Raw genomic sequence first — 27991 nt, forward strand, 5'->3', positions numbered from 1 at the left:
CTGGCAGTGGGGTGCTAGTGAAGACACAGGAGAAGAGGGCCATCTGCAAGCCAAGGAGAGAGGCCTTCGAAGAAAACAAACCTGTCGCCTCCTTCACCTTGAACTTCCAGCCTTCATAACTGTGAGAAAATAAATCTCTGCTATGTAAGCCATCCAGTCTGCGGTATTTTGCTCTAGCAGCCACAGAAAACCACTTCTCCCTACCGGTGCCAGCCTTGGAAAAATTGTGAATGAGTGAAGTTTCCTTTAGCTTCTCCATCCTCTACCTCCTGAAAGCTCCTCTTGCTGCTCCCCAGGTAGACTGTCTACTGGTAGAAGTTCTTCCAGGTGAGGAGGATTTGCTGAGAGTGAAGGGTACTTCCTTCTGAAATCATTGTTTGCTCAAAGGTGAGCTCCTTTACCCTGAAGACTGACTCATCATCTCTCTATTCCCTCAAGTCAGCAACATTCTTGGGAAGTGAGAACTGCATTGTTGATTGGGGACTGTTTTGCTTAATATACTATAGATGCAGGGAAAAAAATTAAAAATAAAGCAAAAAAAATAATACTACAAAACAGGTAAACAATTCTTTCAAACTTGTTAGATTACTTGGTAAATAAACTATGAAGGACATAGCAGAACCCTTGGTTTCTCACAATGCATCTTTAGGTGCAAGAATTTAGACAATCAGGCAGAAAGGATATGTAATTGCTAAGATCAGAGCCCTCCCCACCAACAAAACCACATAAACTCTACTCACAGGTAAGCAGTCAAATGTCTGCTCGTGAACCTCTGGTTGATTACCAATCTCTATGAATTCGGCTGGATGATCTTCAACTTTTCAATGATTACCTGGCATAAAAGGATGGAAACATAGTGGAGTGAATTTTAGTTAATGTCGAACTATTCCAAATATTTAAGATACAATTTCTTTCTCAGGTACTGATGTTGGTTAGGACCATTAAAGGGAAATAAAGCACAGATATAAATAGATATTGCATTTGCATTTTAAAGAAAATTAATACAATTATTACAGAGTCAGTCCCTAAATTCTTCTAAATAATAGAGGGGAGAGATGGTTTGTACAAAGCAGGGAGCACTACCAATGCCAAAAATCAAAGACCAAAGGCATTGGAATATAGTCAGGGACACGGCCTTTTCTAAGTTCACCTTCAAAACCTTCTAAACCTCAGACTCTCAAAGTCTTTTTGGACCGTTTGCTTTGCCCAAAGTCTTCTGCTATTGATGGTTAGGAGCTTGGTTAATAGGTAAAAGAGGAGGGTCCAGAAGAATACAAATAATGATAGAATGCACTAGGAGATAATCTAGAGGTAACTCTCTTATACTTGAAACACAGCAACAAATATTAAATATTAGACCAAAGAAATAATGAACTGCAACAGCAAATCACCATTGCATCCCTAACCTGCCCCAACATGATGCAGCGAGGATGCTGTGGGTATGAGTGTGGGAAGTGCAGCTCTGGGTTTTAACGTTTGCCTTTTCTGGCAGAATAATGGGGCCCACATGGACCTTAAGGACACACCCTGCCTTCCCCCACCCCATTCTTTGGTTTTTTGCATTGGAAAAAATTAGAAGTTCTTGGAGTTTAGGGACTGGCTTGGAATCACACTGCTGGGAATCAATCTTAGATTCCTAGATTCTCATTTCAGATTTCAAAGGTAAAATGCAAACCAAACAAAAACCTGCCAAGCATGGTATCAATGGTTTGTATCCATCTCAGGAAGGCTGGTTTGCAAACTAAGGATGGGGAACCCTGAGGGTCTTGTAAATTGTTTAGCAGGGCCAGGTGTTATTTCTTATTCCATTTCTTTATTCCTGAGCAGTCACTCAGGCTACCTTCAGCTCCCCTCCCTCAACCTCAACATCTCCTCCTATTTGTCCAAAATGCACACTTCAACTGTTGTATTGTCGTACATCTACAGTACCTTGCTCAGGATTCTGGAGATGTGGGCATTGATCTTAAGGAGCCTAATATCTAGCTGGAGTGACAAAAGATATAATTATCCTTCTAGGTTACAATGCCAGAACGTGGTAAGAGCTCCAAATCCCATTTAAATTCCTTTCCTTCTACTGTGGGCCTCATATTGGAGGACTTTCTCATAAAACTGCAGAAAAGGGGGACAAGAAAATCTGTGAGACATCTGCTAGCTGGAGAAGTTGCTCAAGCCTGGCTTACAGTCTAGTTCCCTGCAGCTCCTAGGCTTCTGCCAGCATGCAGCAGGGCATCAAGAAATTTTGTTGAGTGAGTGAACAAAACCTATGAGTTAGAGGAGGGTGATGAACTCCTCAAAACTGTAGGCCAGATTTTGTGTATTAACTTTCATTCATTTCTGAAAGTAGTCTCTGCTCCCTTTTTCCCTCCCCCTCAAATTAAGAACCACTGCCTAAATGATTAGGATAACACAAGTACATGTGCGTTAAGTTGCTTCAGTCATGTCCAACTCCTTGAAATCCCATGGACTGTAGCCCTCCAGGCTCTTCTGTCCAATGGATATTCCAGGCAAGAATACTGGAGTGGGTTGCCATGCCCTCTTCCAGGGGATCTTCCCTACCCAGGGATCGAACCCACGGCTCTTATGTCTCGAGCATTGGCAGTGGGGTTCTTTACCATTAACACCACCTGGGAAGCCCTGGCATAGCACGAGAGGATAGAGTTTAGACGAGAACAAATCCCATGAGTAAATTTAAAAATAAATAAGGATTGAGTGCCTAGTCCCCATGCTGCCACATCCAGACCTACTGCATCTATTCCCTGGCCTTCCTTTCATCATCTCTAGAATGCAGGGAAGGCATGATCCCTGACCCTCCTAACTTCAGGGCAGCTTCAAGGGCCTAAGAGTTAGTTGATGGTCTTGACCTTGGCTGTACACTACAATCACTCAAGGAGCTCTGAAAAAATGACTCAACCCAGGGACCCTCCTTTGATCAACCTAACAAGGATTTGGGGGGTTAGGCCCCAGGCATATGTGTTTCTCAACTGTCCCCAGTGAGTCTAAAGTGCTGGCAGGTTGCAAGTCACTGAGATAAAGACTCAGACTTCTTTTCCAAGTCATTGACCCCTGTCCACATGTAGGGTGCAGGTGGGAGAGACTCCCCTCCAGGTCCTGCTCCTCTGTATGTGCCAGGAACATATCTGAGATTTGCCAGTGAAGAAACAGCCATTGAACCTGGCTTCATGGCACTTATGGTACACTGTCCCCCTAGAATCGAGGTTCTCAGACTGGCTACATATCAAAATCTTCTGGGAGAGCTTTTTCAAGAAAATATGACATGGGAAATTCCAGAGAGGTGTCCAGAAATTTGCACATTACAAGAAGTTCCTTACATTCAGATGCTGATGCAGATTATAGTACTCACTCCACATGTTGCTCTTGCTATTGTTTAATTGCTAAACCACGTCTGACTCTTGGCTACCCTGTGGACTGGAGCCCTCAGGGTTTCCCAGGCAAGAATACTGGAGTGGGTTGCCATTTCCTTCTCCAGGGATCTTCCCCACCCAGGGATTGAACCCAGGTCTCCTGCAGTGGCAGGGGGATTCTTTACCACTGAGCTACCTGCGAAGTCCACCCCTTCCACATAGGCCTCTCATTCTTGACCCTCAGGCTTCATAGAAGGAACAGAGGACTAGAAGAAATCAGGGAGTTACTTACCTAATGAATGAATCAAGAGATTTAAACTTATAGGGAAAAAAAATCCTCAGTACCTTCCCCCAAATCCTCTGGCAGGGTCACTACTTAATTGCTTAGTTTCCTTTTCCCTGGTCCCAATTCCCTCGGTATTTTTATTTTTAAAATTGGGAACAAATAAAGAAAAATATAAAGAAATTGGGGATCTGGGGAAATGTTTCTTTTTTGGTCTGTCCAGTGTTCTTGCCTGGAGAATCCCAGGGATGGGGGAGCCTGGTGGGCTGCCGTCTCTGGGGTCGCACAGAATCGGACATGACTGAAGCAACTTAGCAGCAGCAGCAGCAGCAGCAGCAGAGTCTATGTATATGTTAATGAACCATCTTGTTAGCGAGACAAAGATAGAAAGACTTTTGAGAGAAACCATAAGGTGAATAGCAGAGTGACTAAACACAGAGTTTGTCTTCACATATACTTTTTATTTTCAGATTGAGGACGGAAGGGCCAGAAAGTTGATGAAGCTCTCACTTCCTGTTTCAAGACCATTTTCAACTGTCCGCTACCTTGCAACTTCAGTTACTTGCCTGGGTGAACCATTATTCGCTGGCTCCCTTTAAGCTTTCCGTTCGGTGCCCAGCATATAGAGACGGACTGACTTGGCTCAGAGGCAGCTGCTGAAATTCTCTGCAGGCAAAGCTAAGTCTAGACCGGACATGGTAAGGAAGGGAACGACCGGAGATGAAGAGAGAGGGGCCGGAAGAGCGAACTGGGCGGCGTGAGGCAAATGAGCCCCGCTGCCTCGGTCCAGTCGCCTTCCCAGCCAGTGGCAAACGGCCAGGTGCTATTTATTGCTCCTTTGATTGCACTGTCTGCTCAGGCATGTGGGGAAATTGGGGTTTTATACGAAAGCATTCATTATGGGAGAATCAAGGTGTAATAAAAAGAAAGGAGGAATTTCTCTCCTTTCAATCAGCTTTCTAGTCTTCTAAGGGGAGTGATTTTCTTAAAACCCTCAGGAAACCTCTAGGTAAAGCCATTCAGTAGCATGAGGAGCAGGACCTAGCACCTTGCTAGGTTACGCAAATGGAAAAATACTGACAGTACATACTTGCAAAAAGTGGTTATGCTTCTCCTTTAAAATTCCTATCACAAGTCTTAACAGAAAGATGCCGTTTTCCAAAAGGATACCAAGAGGTCGGATAAAGGAGAGTATCTCAAATGATAACTTATTATAACAGGCAGTTATCGAAAAGGTTCAATTAGAGATCCTTTGTAAAGAAGAATAACTTCATGGAGTCAACAAGAAGAACTGGGTTTTCATTAATTTATATATTGCCCTGTGGAGTTGAGTTAGGATCCTTTGATTTCAACATTAATATTTATATTAAAAAATCCCCCATGACAATTTTGTAATACACTCAGCTCTCCTCATGGAGATTCTGATAACTACTGTGTGTTAAGGGTTTTTGGTGCCAGGCCCTGGGCTAAGCTCCTTTCATATATCTCACTTATCATTATAACAACCTAATGAGATACATGTTCTTAACATAGGAGAAGCCCTGAGAAATTTGTTGTGTTTGACACATTGACCCAAATTCACCCAGCTAGTAAGTAATGAAGCCAGTATTCAAATCTGGGGGCAGACTCAGCCTGACAGGTGTAGGACAAGGATACACGCCCACATTCATTTACAGATTGAGTGAGTTCTCTAAGCCAGGACGGCACACACAGTGAGGAACGAGGACTCTGCTCTCATGGAAGTTATATTCTGGTGGAGCAGATAGCACGCATATTTCCAATAGTGAGTAAATAAAAGAGCCTAATGTGATAGAGGGTCACTGAATGCTGGGTGGTGCTCGATGGTCTCTCTGAAGAGGAGATACCTAGGCTGAAAATATATTTCTAGTTTAAGGAGTCACTCATGTGAAGAGTGTTTCTGGAAGAGCCTTTGAGAATCCTGGTGGGAGGTAGAGGGTTTTATGAGATGACTGTGTGTTCTGTGATCAGGAAACTCTTCCAAGTTGTTCAGTCCATATGGGATTCGGGCTTAACTGTCCATTAGCAGAATATACAATGCTGAAAGATGTGCTGAACAAAAAGGGACTTCCAAAAAAAAAAAAAATGATTGTCAGAGTACCACCTTTGCCAGAAAGCATGAGGATGGCAGAGGTGCTGGTCGTCTGTCTCCAGCCATCGGGGAGCATGCCAGCGATGCACTTGGTTACCTGGGCATCCAATGCCCAGGACAATAGATGTCCCCCTGCACTCCTGTTAACTTGGTAAACTTGAAGAGAGCTGTCTTTTGTGGGTTTCCATGAGCTCCTTTCGGTCTTGTGCATTGGAGAATAAGGCAGAATATTTTTTAATAATAAAAGAATGAAACACTACAGGATATAATCCTTGGAATGGGAAAGGAATGGTAAGAAGCTATTTCAGACTTAGTTGGCAGGAAGTCACATAATTTGTGGGAATGGAAATTAAAATAAAATATTTAAAAATAGATCTATGGGTTTTAGTCAAAATGCGCCAGTAACAATAAAACATTAATAATTGTCTCTTGTGAATTGTCTCTGTTTTACATTTATAGTTGAATATGGGACCTAGGAGTATTTTGGAAGAGAAGAAATATGTGATCTCAGGGAATTTGGGTCACTTAAGTAAATACTAATGAGTGAGTTGACCTTGACCAAGTTATTGAAGTACTCTTGGCCCCTCAATTCTTTCATCTGTAACATGAAGCATTTGGAATAGATTTTTAAAGATCTCTCCAATTCAGAGGGTTTTTGTATAATTCTATGGTTTTTTAAGGAAAAAATATATAATGTGTATGTCTCAGTATCTATGAATGACCTTGTTATGGCTGGGAATAAAACAAGTTCAATCAAGTTCAGCATCGAAGGGGGTTCCCAGAGAAAAGAACTGCTTTTCAGGGACCACCTACACCACCCCTTCTCATTATTTCTAAAAGATAAATGTATCTTACAGTTCTTGGAGAATCTATTGAACACCCACTATGTGCAAGGCACTTGATATTTGTTATCTAATTAACCTTCAAAAGAAAACCGAAAATAGTTGTTTTAGTATCTTATTTCAAAGTAAGGATACAGATTCAGATTCATTGTTACATAGTTAACATGTATCAGAGTTGAAATTGCATCCCAGACTTGTTCAACTTCAAAGCTCTTTCTAGGACTGAACACTTGGAGTGGAAAGGACAAGAGTAAATAAGAGAATAAGAAACAATGTTTCTGAAAAGCATAGCAGAGTTTTTGCAGTATTATGGCACTGAGTAGGAAAAACTCAAAAGTACAAGAAGGAAGAACTACTTTGGAGTTGATATATCTATTTCTTAATTGTGATAGAAGTTACACAACTATCTGTATTTGTCAAAACTTATAGAACTGTACACTAAAAGGAGTAAAATTTTACCATATATTAATTATACTTTGATTAAAAAATGCAAGCAAGAAAAAAAAAAGAGGAAAGGGTCTTGGGATATAGTCTCAGACCTTTGGAGAGTTCATCTGTGGAGAAGGGGCAAACTAGAAGTCAAGGGAATCATAGGAAATGGCAGGTGAATTTCAAATTCAACTAAAGGGAATTTCCCCAATTGTATCAAACCACAAGAAGATAAAGTAACTCAGTCTGGAGGAAAGTAACATCACCTAGTACCTCAATTGGATACCCATATGGAAGAAAAGAAAAGAAAATCTTGGCTTTTATTTAATATCATATATCTATCATACACCCCCTCCTCCAATTCCAGATTCATTATAGATCTAAATGTGAAAACTTACACATTAAAGCTCTCAGAAAAGAGAAGATACCTCCATGATCTTGGGACAGGCAAAGATTTTGTAAATAGGGTATATAAATTATTAACCATAAAAGAATAAAATTGATAAACTGTACTGCATCAAAATTAAGAACCATAAAGAGAGTGAAAGGCAAACCACAGATTTAGAAAATGTATGTTAGCAAAACTTACATCTGACAAAGGATTTGTTTTTAAATATTCAAAGAATTCCCAAAAATCAATAAAAAAATATGACTCTATAAAAAATAAGTAAAGACTCTAATGGGTACTTCACAGAAAGAGGATATTGAAATGGCAATAAACATATGAAAAGTGATCAATTTCATTGATCATTAGAAAATTCTAATTCAAATTACACACTACTAGAATAGCTAAAATTGAAAAGACTGACAATTCAAAGTTTTGATGAGCAACTGTAACTCTCATGCACTGCTGTGGGAATGTCAGTTGGAATAATCACTGAGGTAAAATATTCTGCAGTATCTGCTAAAGCTGAATATTGGTCTAACTGGTGACCCAGAAAGCTTACTCCTATGTATATAGATGACAAAGATCCATGAGTATATTCATCAGAAAACATGAACTAGAATGCTCAGACCAGCACTACTCAAAACCCACAAAGTGGAAATTACCTCAGTGTCTATCAATAGTAATATGGATAAACTGTGGTTGGCAAACAACAAAATACGGTGTTGCAAATTAGAATAATATAATTATCACTCCCGTAATGAATTTCAGAAACATAATTTTAAATAACAGAGATTGGACACCCCCTCCCCCAAATTCTATAGGATTACATTACTATAAAATTCAACAAAAACAAACAAATAAAACAAAGAAAACTGTCACTAGGTGTCAGAAGTCAAAATGACGGTTATCCTGGGGCAGTGGGGGAGGGGAGGGGAGGAGGCCTGACTGTGGAAGCGGGCACGAGGGGGTCCTGGGGTGCTAAGTAACGTTCTGTTACTTGATCTGGGTGCTGACTACATCGCTTTGCTCATTCTGTGAAAACGAACCATGCTGTATAGTTATGATTTGTGTGCTTTTCTGTATGCTACACATCAATAAAAAGAGTATTTTAATAACATGTGAATAGAAAAAGATGAAGCCTCAATCTGGAAAGATGACAACTAAAGGGAATTTATGAGCTCAAAATATATACAATTATGAAAATTTAATATTCCCAGTCATATATTACTATATGTTAGAGCAGGAAAATAAAAAGAAAGACAAACACTGAGAGAAAACAAAAAAGGAATACAAATGAATGTACTCTGTAGGGGGAAAGTCGCAGTCGGGAAGGCTGGGATCAATTTGGCCAGTTATTTCTAAATTAAAAGTCAACACTGGATTATTTACCAATGACTTAGTGAACTTTCCACATATATATTTTGGCTTACTATATCTTAGAAGGGAAATATTGAATGTTTTTGCAAGTGGCCCATACCAAAGCAATTCAAATACAGGGACTACTTATCATCTTAAGATGCTCTAAAACCTCGCAGTGCATTCAGACCCTTGCTCACTAACCGCGGTGTCTCCTCTTCACTTTCCACCACTGCTCTTCCCAAATCTATCTCCAGTGCTTTCAGTTCAGTTCGGTCGCTCAGTCGTGTCCGACTCTGCGACCCCGTGAATCGCAGCACAGCCAGGCCTCCCTGTCCATCACCAGCTTCCCGAGTTCACTCAGACTCCGTGTACCTTAAGTTCTTGCACAAAGTTTCCCCTTCAGTTGCTTCAACTGTTTGTTTCCATTTAAGTCTTTGCCTGTGTATCTTGAGTAACACTTGCCTATAATGTGCTTGTATTTCAGTGTAAATTTTTATGCCTGTGGGAGAATCTCTTGATTTTTGTAGGATGCATTTTTCATATTCTTATGAGATTATGCATATGGATATACAGAGCTATTTGTATAAACTAGTAGATAAGAGGGACAACATGTATCAACAGAATACTATGTTAGGAATTTAGCTACCAAGCAGACTAAATAAAGCAAGAGAGTAAGGAAATTGCTCTTATAATTCAAGAAAAAGTCAATTACCCAATGAAAGTAAAAATTGTCTTGGCATTCTGCAACAAACAGTTTCCCTGGATTGCTAACAAAGCTTTACAGTATTCAGTCGGGTTGGAAATGTCTTTCCCTTAAAAGCAGCATGGAATTGTGAAAGAAGACAGGCTGTGAGGTCTTAAGAGAGATATATGAGCTTAGGTATCAGTTACTTATTTTTCCTAGTGGTAAAGAAATTTGCCTGCCAGTGCAGGAGACATAAGAGATGTGGGTTCAATCCCTGGGTTGGGAAGATCCACTGGAAAAGGGGATGGCAGCCACCCACTCCAGTATCCTTGCCTGGAGAATTCCATGGACAGAGGAGCTTGGTGGGCTATAGTCCATAGGGTCACAGAGTTGGACACAACTTAAGCAACTTAGCATGCATGCACAGCAGAGTCTATTTTAAAATGAGGATAATAATAACTGCTTTGAAGGGCTTTTACTCATCTGTGCCTATGTAGTATTTTGTTAATGTTGCTATGGAGGCATTGCCACAGTGGGCTGTCATCTTATGTGCATGGGCTTCTTTTAATTTATTTTACAATTAGAAAATTAGAGTATAATTGCCTTACAGTGTTGTGGTAGTTTCTTCTGTGCAACAATGTAAAGCAACTATATGTACACATATATCCTCTTCCTCTTGAGCCTCCCTCCCACCTAGCTCTCATCCCACCCCTCTAGGTCATCACAGAGCATCAAGCTGAGCTCCCTTTGCTATACAGCTGCTTCCCACTTGCTATTAATAATTTGTTTTACAGGTGATAGTGTATGTATGAGCATGAGCATCTTGATGGCAAGGAATGGTCTTACTCATAATTCTATCCCAAGCATTTAGTAAATTCCATGACATATAATACTCTGTAAAAGTTCACTGGTGAGTGAGTGAGTGAATGAGATAACATATAAAGCGTCCATTACTGAATCTAGAATGCTATAGGCTCCCAATGAATATCACCCCTTTCTTTTCCTCCTCCTTTTGTTATTCTCTATCTGGAAAGAAGAATTAATCAACCCTTAGCTTATTTTTATTAGATGGCCAGGACTAGCCAAGGCAGCCAAGGAAGTTTTTCTGAATTCCCCTTCAAATTTCATGGGAAGCCAAAGATACAGCTTGTATTTTTGTTCACAGAGGAGCCAATTTTGTACAAGTATGAAGATGAAAAAAATTCTTATTTGAACAGAACAAGATCACATAATGGTACAAAAGAAGGGCTTTGATATTGTAAAATGGTTCCTATTTGCTGCAGTCTTTCCTCTTTTTTTCTTGGACAATTTTTGAATAGGAATAATCCATTATGTTATTTGCATTGGCCAAGATTTTTCAATTGTTAATAGAAGAATAAGGGTGAATTTTTAGAGGCAAGATAATTTCTGATCAGAGAAGCCTTAAGAATGTGTCCGTGGCAGGGTGAGGGTTAGATGTTTATTTTTAAGCTTTATGAAAAGTTCTCTACTTGTCTGAAGCAAGCAGGAAAGCGAAAGTAATTTATGGTATTATGAAATTTCTGAGCTTCTCATGGGAAAGTAGCTGACGTCAGTGTTTGATAAGCTTCCCGTGGCTACAAACATATGAGACATTAATTCCTAAGAAAAATGCAATCTTTCTCTTTACAGAATCATGGTGTGCCTGCACCTGGCATTTCGTTTAACAGCCTCCCATCAGGAAAAACCTAATGTAGATATTTTTAGAAGTCCAAAGATTGTGGACTTGGCATTGTTTTTGTCAGCATCATCTTCATAAACATCAGCATCACCACCACCATTATTATCATTATCAACAAGCACTGGTGTTTGTTTATATTATTTGTAAGGCACTCTTAAATAACGGGGCTCTCATGAGTAATATTAAATGGTACACTTAATTTTTACATACATTAAAATCTCCAAAGCATACAGTCTTTGTGGCACTCATCTGCCTATGTGGTTATTTGTGGTTTCTTTATTTTTCAATTGAGTATATTTTATTTATCAGGTATTACTTTATTTTTAAATAACAGTTTTATTAAGATATAGTTCACACACCACACAATTCATGTCAGAGAATTTATCTGTTTAAGTGTGTAAATCAATAGTTTTAATACATTCAGATTTGTGCAATCATCACCACAATCTTAGCCATCTCCCCACCCACCATAATATCCCCTATATCTTCCAGCCCTAAGCAACCACTAAACTATGTTTTGTTTCTATAAAGTCCTCTGTTGTGAACATTTCATGTGAATAGAACCATACAACATGTGGTCTTTCGTGATTGAGTTATTTCACTTGCCACAATGTTTTCAAGGTTCATCCATATGGTAGCATGTATCAGCATTTCATTCTTTTTTATGGCCAAATAATATTCCATTGTATGAATACATCACAATTTACTTATCCATTTTGTTTGTTGATGGATGTTTTGTTATTTGCTTCTTTTGCCTATTGTGAATAATGTTGGTATAAACATTTGTGTACAGGTTTTTGCACAGACATATGTTCTCATTTCTCTTGGGCATATACCTGGGAGTGGAATTGCAGGGTCATACGGTAATTCTATGTTCAATTGTTTGAGGGACTATAAGACATTTCTCCAAAGTGGCTGCCCCATTTGATATTCCTACCAGCAGGGCTCTGTTTTTCCAACATCCTTGCTATGCAAGGTGAATAACTTGTAAATATTTGCTGTGCAGTAAACTTCAGGCATATAGAATAAGTTGGATAATTGTAAGTTTAGTTACAATTCATTAAACCAAACCCAGTAGTTCCACTAGACTCTCAGTTTATTACAATCTCAGTACTCAGGACTTTTGGATATTCAGAAAGAAGCAGTGTGGTAATCAAAGCAATTGGATTATTTATTCAATTCAGTCAGCTCAGTGGAAAATTTGAGCCCACTTTATTGATTTTGTGAATCAATATTCTTGTTTCTATTATATAATATGTACTTTGTTTACAGTATTCTTAGAACTTTTACTAGTGTTCCTTTTACTACTGATTAAAATTCAAGGACTGTATATTACACATTTTTTGTATGGCTGGTTGCTCAAGATGAGCAAAGCCACAAAGCAAAATAACACTGAAAGTGGAATGAACCTGTTCCTCTTCTCTACGTTGTAATCAACTAGCACTGCCCACCTTTCTCCTCCACTCCAGGGCAAGACCTGATTCAGAGCCTTAGGCACAAAAGTCTGACCGGGAATGTAAACAGTGGTAGGACTGAGGGCTTAGAACCTAGAATCAATTTGTCCTACCCATGTAACAAAGACAAAACCATCAATGTGTGTAGCCTTGAAAAAAAAATTTGCTGGTTGATGTCATTCCTCAGCATTTAAAAATTCAGTCTCTGCATAATGTATTTGCACATTTAACTCAAAGAGTGGACAGTGAAGGCTGCAACCCCATGGATGAGATAGAGGGGCCTTTGCACCAGAAAATGGGTATAACATCATGCTCACTCTGTCTCTGTTCATCATCACCCCCCCAGTTATCAGTCTGTGATTGTCTTGGAAACTGTGAACATCAGCAAACACAGCAAAATAACAATGCACAGGGGACCATTTTGTGCACAGGGCCCTGGGAAGGGCCAGTGGAATTCCTCTGATCAGTTGCCTTTTGACTTTTTCCCATAGACCTTGTTTTTGCACTGAAATGTCTGGAATGCTTGGTAGGGATGAAGTGGTTGGTCACAAGGCAATTATGCTTCTATCATCAATGGGATCAGTCATTTGTGGACTGATTTCCAAGTGACTAGTGGTATCATCAATGGACTAAGAATACAAACAAAAGCAATTTTATAGTAAACAGAGCTGTCATATTCCTTTTCCCAAATGATTTTCATGTCAACCCTGGATATCAGTAAGATAAATATTATTGGAAACATTTTATAAACAGGACCTAGAGAGTCCTGGAGAAGTTAAATGGTTTGTCCAAGGCCTCTCAGCTAGTGGTGAGTAGATACGGGTCTCCAGATCTTTTCTCTTTGTAGAACACTACTCTGACTCTAGTTGGTTACTTAACAACCAATTTCATTCAGCAGGAGTTGGTTGTTTTTTATTTTAAGACAAATCGATCACTATATTTATTTTTAGGGGACAGATAAATCCATTTATTTGACTCCCAACTGGTATCATGGGATAAAAATTTTCAAAACAACAATCCTGAGAACTACTTCTTTGTTACCCTTACAATTTGCACTGTCTTTGCAGTAATGACATGGTGTGGGGAGTGCTACAATCGATAAATCCTTCAAGTAATCATCTTAACCTCAAAGTACCTGAACATCTAAATAGATCTGTCAAGGTACGGAGGCCCACCAGAGGTTTTCCACATGAATTCTCAATCACAGCATCACTGCCCGTGAAGTGTCATCAGAAATCTGAGGTTACATGTGATTTACTCTTCATTAAACCATTAGGAAAGAGTCAAGGTTATCTCTGTAAACCTGACTCTCACTCAGTTGCATTCTCGGAATCTTTCTTGGGTGGAAGAAAAGGCCTTCTTCTCTGTGTTCCTGAGAGTGAGACTTCGCTGTGAATATCATTCCTCACACATGACACAGGGAGAAAAATATCTCGAGATCTGCTCGCCTTCTATTCCTATATCATGACACAAAACATCAGCCCAGTTTGAGATTCTATTTCTAGTTATGAAATGGAAACTGCTAAGGATGAGGCAGAGACAGGCTGACAAGATCTCTGCCCTCACTGAGCTAATTCCCTAGTGAGAAAAGTAAAAATATTAAACTATTTTTCACTTTTTTGTTATTTTTTTTGGCTTGAGTTCTTGAAAAAAAAATTTGTGATTAAGAAGCCCTTAACATATGATCTACTTTCTTAATGTCTTCTTCTTTCTATATCCCCAGTGCTTTGTGGAGTTCTGAGTACATGTTAGTTTCTCAGTAAATATGTGTGATGTCTCTAGATGTTCCGACTTTTCTATTTCTAAATCTTGACTTATTATCCAGGGTCATTTTTTCTGGGACCAGATTCAAACTGGATACAAATAGGGCAATCAGAATCTCACTGAAGCCTGTTACTAACAATTTCGTTGGAAATTATATTAGATGGTTGATGGTTGTGTGGACAATACCTCAGCTTCAATCCTTTATAGCCACAAACTTAAACCCAGGCTGATCTCTTAAAAAAAAAAAAAAATCTATGTGTGATTAAACAAATGGAGCATGGAGTGAAGATACAGATGGATCAATAAAACACATTTTCACATTAATACAATATTTCAAATTTAACATTCTATAGTAAATTTATCTCTAAAGAACAGCATTTTTTAAACAGCAGTGTCTTTATTCATATGCCAACAAAGATACCAAGAGAAGCCTCATCAGGGACAGCATTTATAGCTGAGTTCATTGAATTAAATGAAAAAGACAAATTAGTTCAATAAAATCTTTTGGGCAACTGCCACCACCAAATAATTTCATACTGGGTAGCTCTCTGTCTTTTGAAATGGCAATTCTGGCATTACAAAGGCACATAAAGACTGAATAGAGCTGACATGTATGTAAAACGTACCCTGCAGCTTTATAAAGAAAATGCACTTTTCAGAGACAACAATTCTTACATGTTTGGAACACAAAATAAGATTATGAGAAATCACTGCTAAGAATGAAAAATAAGTGATTGTGAATAATTCAGAACAACTAAGCTTGCATACAAATGCCATCCTAGAACTTTGGTTAGAATTACAAATACATTACACGAAATATACTAGAAATGTGAGAGGAAAACATTAAATTTAGCCAGGATTTAAATGGCATTGAGGCTGCATAGATACTTAAGCTACTCAGGTAGTGTTTTTTCCTCTATCTCTCTCTGAGCCCTTTCATTTCCTGATGTATCTCAAAAGGAAAAGCTCAGAGACAAAAATAAAAATTGTCCTTATTATGTTTTTAGGCTATTTGAATCTGAAGGGGGCAAATCTAGGAGAGCAGGCACTTGATTATAAGTTCCTTGAGTGAGGAGTAACATTTTATCACTTTACATCCCCAAGGATGTAACTTGTGCAGTACTCATCAATTATTTATTGACAGACTGAAAGACTGATGCTTGTCAAGACTACTTTTATTTCTATTTTACTCTGTTGAAAAAGGTTTCAGATCATTAAATCTGTAAAGTCAGATGTATCTCTGAATGCTCTGTAGATATACATCTTATTATGGAGAATATGGGCTTTCCAGGTGTCTCAGTGGTAAAGAATCTGCCTGCCAATGCAGGAGATGCAGGTTCGATCCCTGGGTCAGGAAGATTCCCTGGAGAAGGAAATGGCAACCCACTCCAGTGTTTTAGCCTGGGAAATCCCATGGACAGAGGAGCCTGGCCTGGTTGGAGAATTTTGAGCATTACTGCCGTCCCCGCTTCGAATACCCTGGATCAGCCGGGGCAGGACCCCGGCACATTACTTTGCTAGTGTGTGAGATACGTGCAATTGTACAGTAGTTTGAACATTATTTGGCATTGCCTTTCTTTGGTAATGTAATAAAAACCGACCTTTTCCAGTCCTATGGCCACTGCTGAGTTTTCCAAATTTGTTGGCATATTGAGTGCAGCACTTTTACAGCATCATATTTTAGGATTTGAAATAGCTCAACTGGAATTTCATCACATCCACTAGCTTCCTCCTTGGAAGAAAAGCTATGACCAACCTAGACAGCTTATTAAAAAGCAGAGACATTACTTTGCCAACAAAGGTCCATCTAGTCAAAGCTATGGTTTTTCCAGGAGTCATGTATGGATATAAGAGTTGGACTATAAAGAAAGCTGAGTGCTGAAGAACTGATGCTTTTGAACTGTGGTGTTGGAGAAGACTTTCAAGAGTCCCTTGGACTGCAAGGAGCTCCAACCAGTCCATCCTAAAGGAAATCAGTCCTGAATATTCACTGGAAGGACTGATGCTGAAGCTGAAACTCCAATACTTTGGCCACCTGATGAGAAGAACTGACTCATTTGAAAAGACCCTGATGCTGGGAAAGATTGAAGGCGGGAAGAGAAGTGGACAACAGAGGATGAGATGGTTGGATGGCATCACCAATTCAATGGACATGAATTTGAGTAAACTCTGGGAGTTGGTAATGTACAGGGAGGCCTGGCATGCTGCAGTCCATGCAGTCCCCAAGAATCAGATATGACTGAGTGACTGAATTGAACTGAACTGAGGAGCCTGGTGGGTTACAGTCCATGGAGTCACAAAAGAGTCAGACATGACTTAGTGACTAAAAGACAACAACAAAAGGGAGAATATACAAATATAAATTTCACTCTAGAAAATTTAGAAAATATAGAAATATATGTAGAGAACAATTTTAAAGTCTCTTAATCCCTCCTACTCTGAGATTTAAAGTTTAAATATATTTCCTTCTGGTTCTCTTTACTAACACATACGATAGTATTTTAAAAACAAATTTAATATGTTATGTATTCATATTTTTCACCTACATATATTTTCCTACACCATTCTTTTAACTTAATTAACAATGTCATGGTTTACATAATCATTCCCCTATGACTGGGCATATATTTCAAGTTTGGGCTGTTATAAGTAATATTGTAATGGTCATTCTTATATATAAACCATAATCCCCAAATCTCAATCACTTTGTTTCTAATTGTTAAGTAATGTAGAGGGTGTAGTGATGCTCAAGGGATCAACTTGATCACATTTTCTTTATGTGAATTCTTGTTTTCAAATAACCAGCTGGAAAAGTTGGAACAATAATTGCAATGCCACCAAAATACTCACAGATGAGTTACAGCAAATAATATATTCATAGCAAGACAAAATTGAAAAGACCTCTAGTGTTATCCATGCACTGCCAAGATTGTAGAACAACTTCCCATTCCCAAAGTTGTTTTAAAGAACCTAATTTTGGGAGACTCCCTTGGTGGCCCAGTGGGCCAAGGCTTCATGTTCCCAATGCAGGGGGCCTGGGTTCAATCCTGGTCAGGGAACTAGATCCCACGTGCTGCAGCTAAGGACCCTGGATGCCACGGCAAAGGCCTGGTATGCCACAACCGAGGCCTGGCACAGCCAAAAACCAAACAAATACCTTATTTTCAAGACCGACCAGTTGAAGTCTTGGGAAATGAGATAATTCAAAAGTGTATTATAAGCAAAATACACACAAAAGTGTACTGTAAGCAAACACATTATAGGTAGGTACACACAGTCACACAGTGGGAGAAAGGAGAGGGAATAAGCCCTAGTAGTGAGGTAACCCATAGCATCATAGGAGGTGGTTTGAGAAGGTCTGGTAGTGAAAGTCACTCAGTCATGTTCGAGTCTTTGCGACCCCACGGAGTGTAGCCTTCCAGGCTCCTCTGTCCATGAAATTCCAAGCCAGAATACTGGAGTGAGTATCCGTTCCCTTCTCCAGGGAATCTTCCTAACCCAGGGATTGAACCCAGGTCTCCCCAGATTACAGGTGGATTTTTTTTACTGTCTGAGCCACCAGGGAAGCCCAGGGAAGTCAAATAGTGTCAATAGTGGGCTTAATGCTTACCGTGCAAATACCGTGAAGGTAGAGTTTATACTTTTGTTTCCTCTCTACAACTCAAAACATTCAAGCACTGCTCCTTTTTCTTTCAGCAAAAAGAATATGTTAATAACTGAACATAATCCATATTTCCTGAGTTTTCCCATCTTCAAATATGGCACTAGCATTCACCTGACTGCTTGAGCCCTGACTCGGGAGTCTTTCCAGCCGCTTTGTCCTCACCGTATATTCCCCACTACTCCCCATGCAATAAATAAGCCCAGTGATTCTCCCTCCCGAATATTTAGAGAAGCAGTCCATTTATCTTCATAATTATTGCTACTGCTCTAATCCGAGCCACGTTATCTCTTCTGATCATTCCAGGAGACTCCTTTACACATCTTTCTGTTCAGATTTTCTGGCCTTCTGCAAATAAAGACCTTTTTAAAAAACACTAATCTGATCGGATCACTGCCCTGCTCAAAATACCTCTATGGCTTCATAGTGCGCTTACATTATAGATTCAATTATTTACACAACCTGCAGCTGCTATTTATGATCTGTCCCTGCCTCACTCTCCAGTTTCCTCTTGCATCACTAATTTTGTGATTTGGTCAGACTTTCAGTTTCTTGCATGGATCTAAATCTTGCAGGCCTTAGGTCATGCTGTTCTCTAAGACTAAAATGATTCCCTTACCTTTCCTTAGTAATACCAGCACATTTCTCACTTGGATAGCCCTTAGCTTTCCTTAAACCCACAAAGACAAAGTTTCTGCAACACTCACAAAACATGATTTTTTTGTTATAGCACAACCACAAGACACATGATTAAAGCTTTAAGTATTTTATCCATTTATATTGCTGAGGTATATAAATTAAAGATATTAGCTATGAAGATTTTTAAGATTTTTTCCCTTCATATTATTTTTTTTTTGTGGCTCTTGTTATTTATCTTCATGTACAATCACAATTTGTAATGACATTTATGTTTTGGTGTCTATGTATTTATTTAATGTTTGTCTTTCCTACCAGGTTGAAAGCTCCATAAAGGTTGTCTGCTTTTTTTTAAAACCATTGATCCCTTTGCAATTACCTAAAATATAGTGATCCCTCAACAAATATGTATAAAATGAATAATTGACCAAGAAACACTCAATATTTCAAAAGAATATCCAGTGAGAAGATAGGGAATCAATTAATTATAGATTAATTAATTTATAGGTTTATTATCTATTTGCAGATAGAGTATTTACTAAGTTTGTCATTGAACAAGTCCTCAATAAACTGAATAAATTAATGAATATTTGGATGAATTTTTATTAGATGTCAAAATAGCATATGATTAAATTCTGAATGAAAGGGAGATAACCATACCAAAGCAACCAGATAAATAACCTGCTGCTACACTTTTCTCTAAAAGTAGATTGGAAGAGAAAGTATACTTTCCATCGTTAATGGTTGAATCATGCATTACGTCCTTTGATTCTCATAAGAACATTGTGAGATACAGAATATATCATCTCCATTTGGTGAACAATGAAATTAAGTCCAATGTCTATGACTACTCAGACTGTAGTGGGTCCAGAACGCAGATGCTGAATTTCTAACATGAGAGACTGAGCGATAACAAGAGCAAGAGAAAATATGAGACAGTCAGTGTGACTTTGTTCTAATCTCTTCCTCCGCATCTGTGATAAGGTTAGTTGGACTTTTAATAAATTGATACAGCCCTTCATTAAGAAGCAAATAAATACCCAAATACCCAAAAGCAAATAAATTCCCAAGTCTTCAAGGTTAAAAATCTGATTTTGGTCTCAGTTGCTATTCCTAATATTTTTTGGGATTGGCAAGATTTTATTTTTCTTTCCAGCCATATATCAAAATATACTCTGAGCCACATTTGCCTCTTTTCCTTTTAAACTAATGAGAAAAGGCTCTCCAGAAAACTGCCTTGGTACAGAAAAACTGCTCATACACCAGCCATGATACTGGCTTATTTCCATATAACCTAATATGGCTAAGAAAATGTATGACTGGAACAGAGTGAGGATTGCCAAATTTAACAACTTTTTAGTAAGAAAACTGCCACAGAGTCCTCTGTTTAGACATAGAGTAATTGCCATTCAGATGCTAGTACTTATCCGTTCACATCAACAAAACTGTAAGGACTTCTGCGCAGTAACAAAAACCAGATACCTGCCCGCCTTGCCCACTCACAGGCAAGACGAATAAATAAAAGTTGCCCAAGAAGGCTCTCAGTGATAGTACATTGAATACGTTGCCCTTCTTGGGTTATAAAGGCTGAGTGACTGAGCATACCCAATTAAGATTCTGTAGGAGGGCCTCTGAGTTTGTGTAAAATCAAATAGCTTCACACAGAAGAAAGGATGAAAGAAAATTTACCATTTCCCATCATGGATTTATCATTCATTATCTTCTGCAAACAACATCTCTGACTGACATCTCTGCTTCTTACTCCTGGTACTCAGCTATAGATATCAATACTGTGTTAAATTCACCCTTTCTCTCATCACAAATACAATACACATGTGTGTGTGCTCCGTCGTGTCCGACTCTTAGGGACCCCATGGACTGAAGCCTGCTAGGCTCCTTGATCCATGGGAATCTCCAAGCAAGAATACTGGAATGGGTTGCATTTCCTTCTCCAAGGGATCTTCCCAACCTAGGGACTGAACCCATGTCTCTTGTATCTTCTGGACTGGCAGGTGGGTTCTTTACCAGCTTACCAGCTAAGCCATCGGGGAAGTCCACAAATGAATAGTCATCAAATCTGAGAACTCTCCTTGGGCTGTTTCAGTCATGAGGGCTTCCTTGTTTCCATTCCCACTACTGTTTTCTTTGTTCATAAACTTTTGTGCCTGGCCTGCTACAGTTGTCATCTGATCAGGCACTGCAATTTCTTCGGCTGTTTTGAGGCATGAGAAATGTTTTAGAGGCAGACAGACCTGGATCTGCACTGCAGATCTGCCACTTACTGGCTGGATGACTTTTGCGGACTGTTTTAATTTCTCCGTAAAAATGGGAAGCATCTATTTTGCACGGTTGTTGTGGGAACTAAGTGAGATCTCACATGGCAGTATGACACCCGCCATGAAGGAAACACCCGGTAAACGTCAGCAAGCTCCCACGTTCTGCATCTGTTCTCTTCCTAATCTCAGGGCGTTCTGCACACTCCTGCGCGAGGCTTTTTCCTAACTACCTGTGCAGAAATTCAAAGGGAAAAATATACCATTGACCTCGGAAATTTGCCTTGGTCATTGAGGAATGGCGTGCTGCCTAAAAATTCAGTCTGGCCCAAGTTAAAGAAAAACTAACGTCAACATTTTTGTTGTGACTTAGAGCTACTAAGAGCATAAGCCCAGGGCAGATGACTGTTTTGTTTTATGTAAATTGAACACTTTGATCTATTTTTGTTTCTGTAAAAGGGGAACAATGTTCCCACCCCCAAGTTGCTTGGGAGAGAATTAGGCAAAGAGTTAAAAAGCTGATTTTTACCCCTGCAGCCATTCCAGTCTCAGGTAACTTTTCATTTGCCCTCTTCCTCCTTAGGCCCCACTGGCCACCATGTCTAACATTTTCTTTTAAACTGTGATCCAGTTTGGGCTGTACCATGATGTCCTTCTAACACCTCAAACCATTCATCAGAGTCTATTAAACAGCACAGTTTTGTGGGAATCAGGAAAAAAGGAGTTTTTCCATGCATAGGGTGAAGCCGAGAGAGATAGGGAAGGGTGGAAAATTCTAAGAGGATGACAGGAATTTGGAGCAGGAGGTGACTGGAAAACATAGGCATTCCCAGCACTCTCTTTCTTGAGGATTCCTAGAAATATGGAGATTGAGGCCCCAATAACCCAGGAAGAGCTTTGTCATTTCCAGGTTACATACTTATGATGAACAATTAATCAACAATACAAAAAAGGTTATGATTAGTTTAAATAATTCGGACAACTGTCGCTGTGTAATGGAAAGTACTGGCTAGATGTTAAATGGCCTCAATTTTAGGTTCTGGTGACACTGCTAACTAGTCACGGGACTTTGGGCAAGTCATGAACTCTGCAGACCTCAAGTCCCTCAAGGGTAAAAGGATGAAGGGTGTATTGGAAGAGCTCTGCTATTTATGGATTAGATGACCCACAGTATTCAGGAAGGCTTCCCAGGGGGCACAGTGGTAAACAATCTGTCTGCCAAGGTAGGAGATGCAATAGTTGCGGGTTTGATCCCGGGGTTGGGAAGATCCTTTGGAGTAGGAAGTGGCAATCTGCTCCAGTATTGTTTCTTGGAAAAATTCCATGGACAGAGGAGCTTGGCAGACTATGGTTCACAGAGTTGCAAAGAGTTGGACACAACTGAATGATTGAGCACACACGCACACACACACACACACATAACACACACATACACACAGTACTCAGAAGAGACTTCACAGAGAAGATTGGCTCTCAGGGTAGAGTTAAGATTCAGGATAACTAGAAAAAAAAGGAGTGAGGATATTCCACTCTTGCTCAGGAACAGAGCAAAGCCATTTGAGCAGAAACACGCAAGTTAAATTCATGAGCGAGCACTTTCAAAAGTATGGCTGGGAGTGTTGGGGAAACATGCTGTATTGATTATGTCCTTGGATATCCATTTCACACTTTATTCTTGGAACAGTCAGTAGGAATTAGGGTTTTTAAATATAAATGATAGTTTGGAAAGATTCACAATCAGTGTCTAGAATGAGATGGGTCAGGGAGGAAATAAGTTTGGTGATTCTTGAAATCTTAATTAAAATGGTGACAATGAAACTTTGGATGAAAAGATAGTCGGTGAAGAATCTAGAAATGATGCATTTGTTTCTCTCCAACCTGTCCTATCTCCTCTGGTTAGTCTGTGGAGTTATCCTCTCTCAGATACAACACTTAACTCTAATACCTGGGTCTAAGAATTGAGCTATTAATGATTCATAAATCATTAGGAAGATTTATCTACAGGAAGTGCCACGATCATTTGTTTTTGTAAGTATAAAATGACTTTGGGCTATTTTGCAAATAGAGGTCTTTTCTTTAATTGTACGATTGAATATAATTTTATAAATTGAATAGATCAATAATCCACTCCAAATGACTTCAGTAAAAAAGAAATCTCCATCTTATTCTGAAAGAATACACACATTATACACACAGCAAACTTAGGCCTGCCTATACCTTATAAGGTTTTCCACGGTGGCTCAAGTGTCTGAGATGGTAAAGAATCTGCCTGTAATTCAGGAAACCTGGGTTTTACCCCTGGGTTGGGTAGATTCCCCCAGAGAAAGGAATGGAGCCCACTTCCATATTATTGCCTGGAGAATTCCATGGACAGAGGAGCCTGGTGTGCTGTAGTCCATGGGTCACAAAGAGTTGGACACGACTCAGCGACTGACACTACCTAATAAAGATTTAGTTCCTGCTTCTCACGTTTTTCTTGAAATCCAGCTAAAAGTAAGAGATTGTCTCAGAAAGAATGAGAACTTTCACCCTGAGGAAGGCCTGCCACACAGGAAACCTTGATCCTCCCAATCACCTTTCTCTTTTCTTTGACATGGGAAGGTTATTGCCACCTGGGCACAACTTGAAACCTAGCTCTTGGGGTTTGATGGTTATCTAGAACAAAATACCACCCTGCTGCTGCTGCTGCTAAGTCGCTTCAGTCACGTCTGACTCTGTGCGACCCCTGAGATGGCAGCCTACCAGGCTCCCCCGTCCCTGGGATTCTCCAGGCAAGAACACTGGAGTGGGTTGCCATTTCCTTCTCCAATGCATGAAAGGGAAACGTTAAAGTGAAGTCGCTCAGTCGTGTCCGACTCTGAGCGACGCCATGGACTGCAGCCTACCAGGCTCCTCCGTCCATGGGATTTTCCAGGCAACAGTATTGGAGTGGGGTGCCATTGCCTTCTCCAAATACCACCCTAGTGGTCCTCAAGATGTAGTCCTCAGACCAGCAGCATCAGTATAATATAGAAATTTACTCAAAACTGTGGAACTTTGGGGCCCCTCCTCACACCTACAGAATTAGAGACAGGGGAAGGGGCCTGGCACTGTGTTTTACAAGTCCCCCAGATGATCCCAGTGTTAAAGTGTGAGACCCACTATGTTAAAGTATTAGAGCAGATGCCCTTAGCAATAAAAGTGGTTAGCAATAATTCAAGGGGTGGGGGTGGAAATAATATATATAAGACTTACTCAGCTGGTCTTTACTCAGCTGGTAAAGAATCCACCTGCAATGTGGGAGACCTGGGTCCCATCCCTGGGTTGGGAAGATCCCTTGGAGAAGGGAAGGGCTGGCTACCCACTCCAGTATTCTGGCCTGGAGAATTCCATGAACGTGTATAGTCCATGGGGTTGAAAAGAGTAGGACACGGCTGAACGACTTTCACTTTCTACAAATCTGAAAGTTAGGCTAGGAAATTATCTTTACACAGAGAAAGAAAGTGAAGTTGCTCAGTCATGTCTGACCCTTTTCGACCCCATGGATTGTAGCCTACCATGCTTCTCCGTCCATGGGATTTTCCAGGCAAGAGTCCTGGAGTGGGTTGCTATTTCCTTCTCCAGGGGATCTTCCTGACCCAAGGGATAGAACCTGGGTCTCCTGCATTGTAGGCAGATGCTTTACAGAGAAAACAATACTAATTTCTCTCCCTCTTTAATACTTAGACATTTTATAGCAATTTAAAGACCGTAAACTACCCTAGTTACTTTTTCTTTTTTGGCCACACCACATCGTATGTGGGATCTTAATCTCCAGACCAAGGATCAAACCTGCACCCACTGCAGGGTAAGCACAGTGACTTAACCACTGGATCACAAGAGAAGTTCCCTTAATTACTCATTAAAGTAAATGATTTGAAAGAAGGAATCCAAAATTAACTGTCTACTAGCATTAGCAAAGTTTGCAAAGCAGATTTGTTTTAACTGGGTACATAGCATCCTCTTAACAACCCTATGAAGTAGAATGAAACAGAGCTGGAATGAAATCCAAGCCTACCAGAATGTACGACCCCATTCATTTTCTATTAAACTTTCTGTCATCTTATAAATATTAGTTGCCTTGCCCTTTTCCCATCTCCCATTCCCTGCTTTATCTCAGTTTTGATGCTTTGAAATGACAGTTTCAGGCCAAATAATAGAAGAACCTCTTCAAATTATGGGTAGTAAACACTTGGAAAACATTACTTGCAGTGCTGGTACCAGGCTGAAAATGCATATAGGTTCAAGAAGAGTCTAGAGATATTACTGGATACTAGACTTAAAAGGGCCAAACAAAGGAAAGAAAAAGAAGGCTTGAAGATAACATTAAGTTCTAGAGGATGCACAGGTTTCATAATATAACATAAATTCCAACAATAGTCCCTTCTTGCCATTATCTCAGACATCAGGCTATAGAGCTTGAATTTGACCAAGTGAGAGATATCTTAGATTCTGATATGAATGACTTGAGTCTAATGACTTGAGTGTCAAATATTCTCTTCACTTTTTTATTGAGAAGTTATCATTAAAGTGGAAAGTGGAAAAAGCAGAAGATGCTATGTATATGCCATTCAGGCAACTGGAAAGAAATTTATATTTACCATATGCTAAGTGTGTGTCAAATGCCATACATCTCTTTTTTAATGTTTCAGACAAACCCATGAGGAGAGTGTTTTTTCTGTCTACTTGTAGATGAGAAAGTACAGGTTTGAGAGGTTAAGGAACTTGCCAAGCATCAGACAGAGGTGGAAGAGTTGGAACTAGAATGCACGTCTTAGTCTAGCTCCTTCCCACCGCTCCAAAGGGAAACATTCAAAAAGAAAAAAAAAAGAATTAAAGAAAGAAAGAAAAGGTTGTTCAGTTACCCAGTTATTTCATTCACTGTTGTTTGCACAGAAGCAACTGATGTCTTAAATCAATCTGATCAACTGCACAAGCACGGGCTGTTTGGATTTTTTATAAAGGTTTGATTGAAAGCCAGTTATTTCAGTGGCCGTATGTAGACCTGGACTTAATAAATGACCACCTTTGAGTCCCCCAAGGAAGAGCATGAAAGAAGCCGGAGGCAAGTCAATGGCAAATCGCCACCCCAAACAAATTGCGGCATGTAAGCTCCGAAACTTGAATTACCCTTTAAGGATTAAGGTTCAGGACTGTGAAAAATTAAAAATGTTGCCTAGCCGAGGAAATAGCATATGAATCAAAAATATCATTACTAAGCTTAACTGCACTCCTAATCTTCCACTTTCATGACATCTACACTGTTTTGTTATTCTTAATGGACCAAATCCCCTTTCTGGTAATGTTCTGGAAATTCTATTTTTGTGGTAATTTAAAAAGTCATATGGCATGTTCTTTACATTTGGTTTACGTAGGAGTTAAGACCACTTCAAACATACTTTTCTTTTTTAGTCTGATGGCTATTTAATATTGTGTCATTCACTGGTTGAAATAAAAGTAGGTTAATCTGCAAAAATACATGAACACCCAAAAAAGACTGAATTGTATCTTTAGAAATGATTTTTTTTTCAAAGTCAGACATCAAAGGCTGCATATTGCAGAAAGTTTATTTTGAGAGGCTTCAGTCAAAACAGTTTGGAAACTATGAAATGAGTCATTTTTTCTTAAAGAAATGTAACTTTGTCTATTCCCACTGCATTTTTGGTTTGGTAGGAGACATCTTTATTCCGCAGGATTTTAAAAGCATGTTTAAGATTCCATAGGTTTAGTATTACATCACTAATGGTTTCTAATGAGATCCAGGCAATAGCAAGAGGGGAGAAAAGAACAGCACGAAAACTGAATTCTACAACATCAAGTACCATGTGAAACATGGAAAAGTCCATGCTTTATCTATGGCTGAAGCCATCTGGCAAAAAAAAAAGGAGGGGGGGGTGTGGGGGAGGATTCACATTCTATCAACCAGATGTAGATGACAAGATACCTAATGTTTGACAATTTGGAATCAGTCATCTAAAGGGCTGGATTTTTTACTTTTCAAGCAGATGTGTGCTGCCGTGTAAAATCTGTGAAACATGCAAATATCTATTCTGTACTCATTCTACTGAGTGCTTGCTGTTGCTGTTTAGTCTCTAAGTCATGTTCAACTCCTTGTGACCTCGTGGACTGCAGCCTGCCAGGCTCCTCCATTCATGGGATTTCCCAGGTAAGAATACTGGAATGGATTGCCATTTCCTTTTCCAGGGGATCTTCCTGACCAGGGATCGAACCCATGTCTCCTTTACTGCTGAGCCATCTGGGAAGCATATTGAGTGCTTAAGTCTTTAGTTACTTGTTTGATTTTGTCCTCATAAACACCTTTTATGTAAGTATTATACCAATTGTACTTTTGAGATGATGTCAGGGTGTACATAAGAAGATAATGTGAAAACCAAACCTTCCCCAAGCCTTTAGCAACTCTGGCATTTCAAGGAACATAGATGAGGGGACAGTTGGGGTTGATAGGATGACCCACAGAGATTAGTAAATGATAATGGATAAATGGGATAAATGGAGACTTTCTAGAATTTTTGCTTAAGGGCTCCAAAGTTAAACTTTCCAATCTACAGATGGGTATGATCAGTTCAGTTCAGTTTAGTTCAGTCGCTCAGTCATGTCCGACTCTGCGACCCCATGAATCACAGCACGCCAGGCCTCCCTGTCCATCACCAACCCCTGGAGTTCACTCAGACTCACGTCCATCGAGTCAGTCATGCCATCCAACCATCTCATCCTCTGCTGTCCCCTCCTCCTTCTGCCCCCAATCCCTCCCAGCATCAGAGTCTTTTCCAATGAGTCAACTCTTTACATGAGGTGGCCAAAGTACTGGAGTTTCAGTTTTAGCATCATCCCTTCCAAAGAAATATGATAATAACCACTAACACCAGTTTCTGTTGAAGGGCGGAGCTGTGTTCCCTCCCTGTTATTTGACCTGAGGCCAAACTCTGGTGGAGGTAATGAAGATAACGGTGACCTCCTTCAAAAGATCCCATGCACACACTGCTATACTCGGTACCCCCAACCCTGCA

The 27991-nt window shown here is 39.7% G+C and overlaps 1 protein-coding gene across 39 annotated transcripts in view; it reads right to left on the reverse strand.

Annotated features, from left to right (window-relative positions):
• Positions 1-27991, reverse strand: part of CALD1 (caldesmon 1) — a 231504-nt gene that overhangs the window by 130513 nt on the left and 73000 nt on the right. For all 39 annotated transcript variants that reach the window (XM_086395525.1, XM_086395509.1, XM_086395487.1 and 36 more), the window contains one exon: positions 741-832. The gene's annotated coding sequence lies outside the window, so the exon portion shown is untranslated. The remainder of the gene's footprint in view (positions 1-740; positions 833-27991) is intronic.

Source organism: Bos grunniens, chromosome 4 (assembly GCF_055505025.1).
Source record: "Bos grunniens cultivar Pamir isolate PY7600 chromosome 4, Bosgru_T2T1.0, whole genome shotgun sequence".
Classification (NCBI taxonomy): domain Eukaryota; kingdom Metazoa; phylum Chordata; class Mammalia; order Artiodactyla; family Bovidae; genus Bos; species Bos grunniens.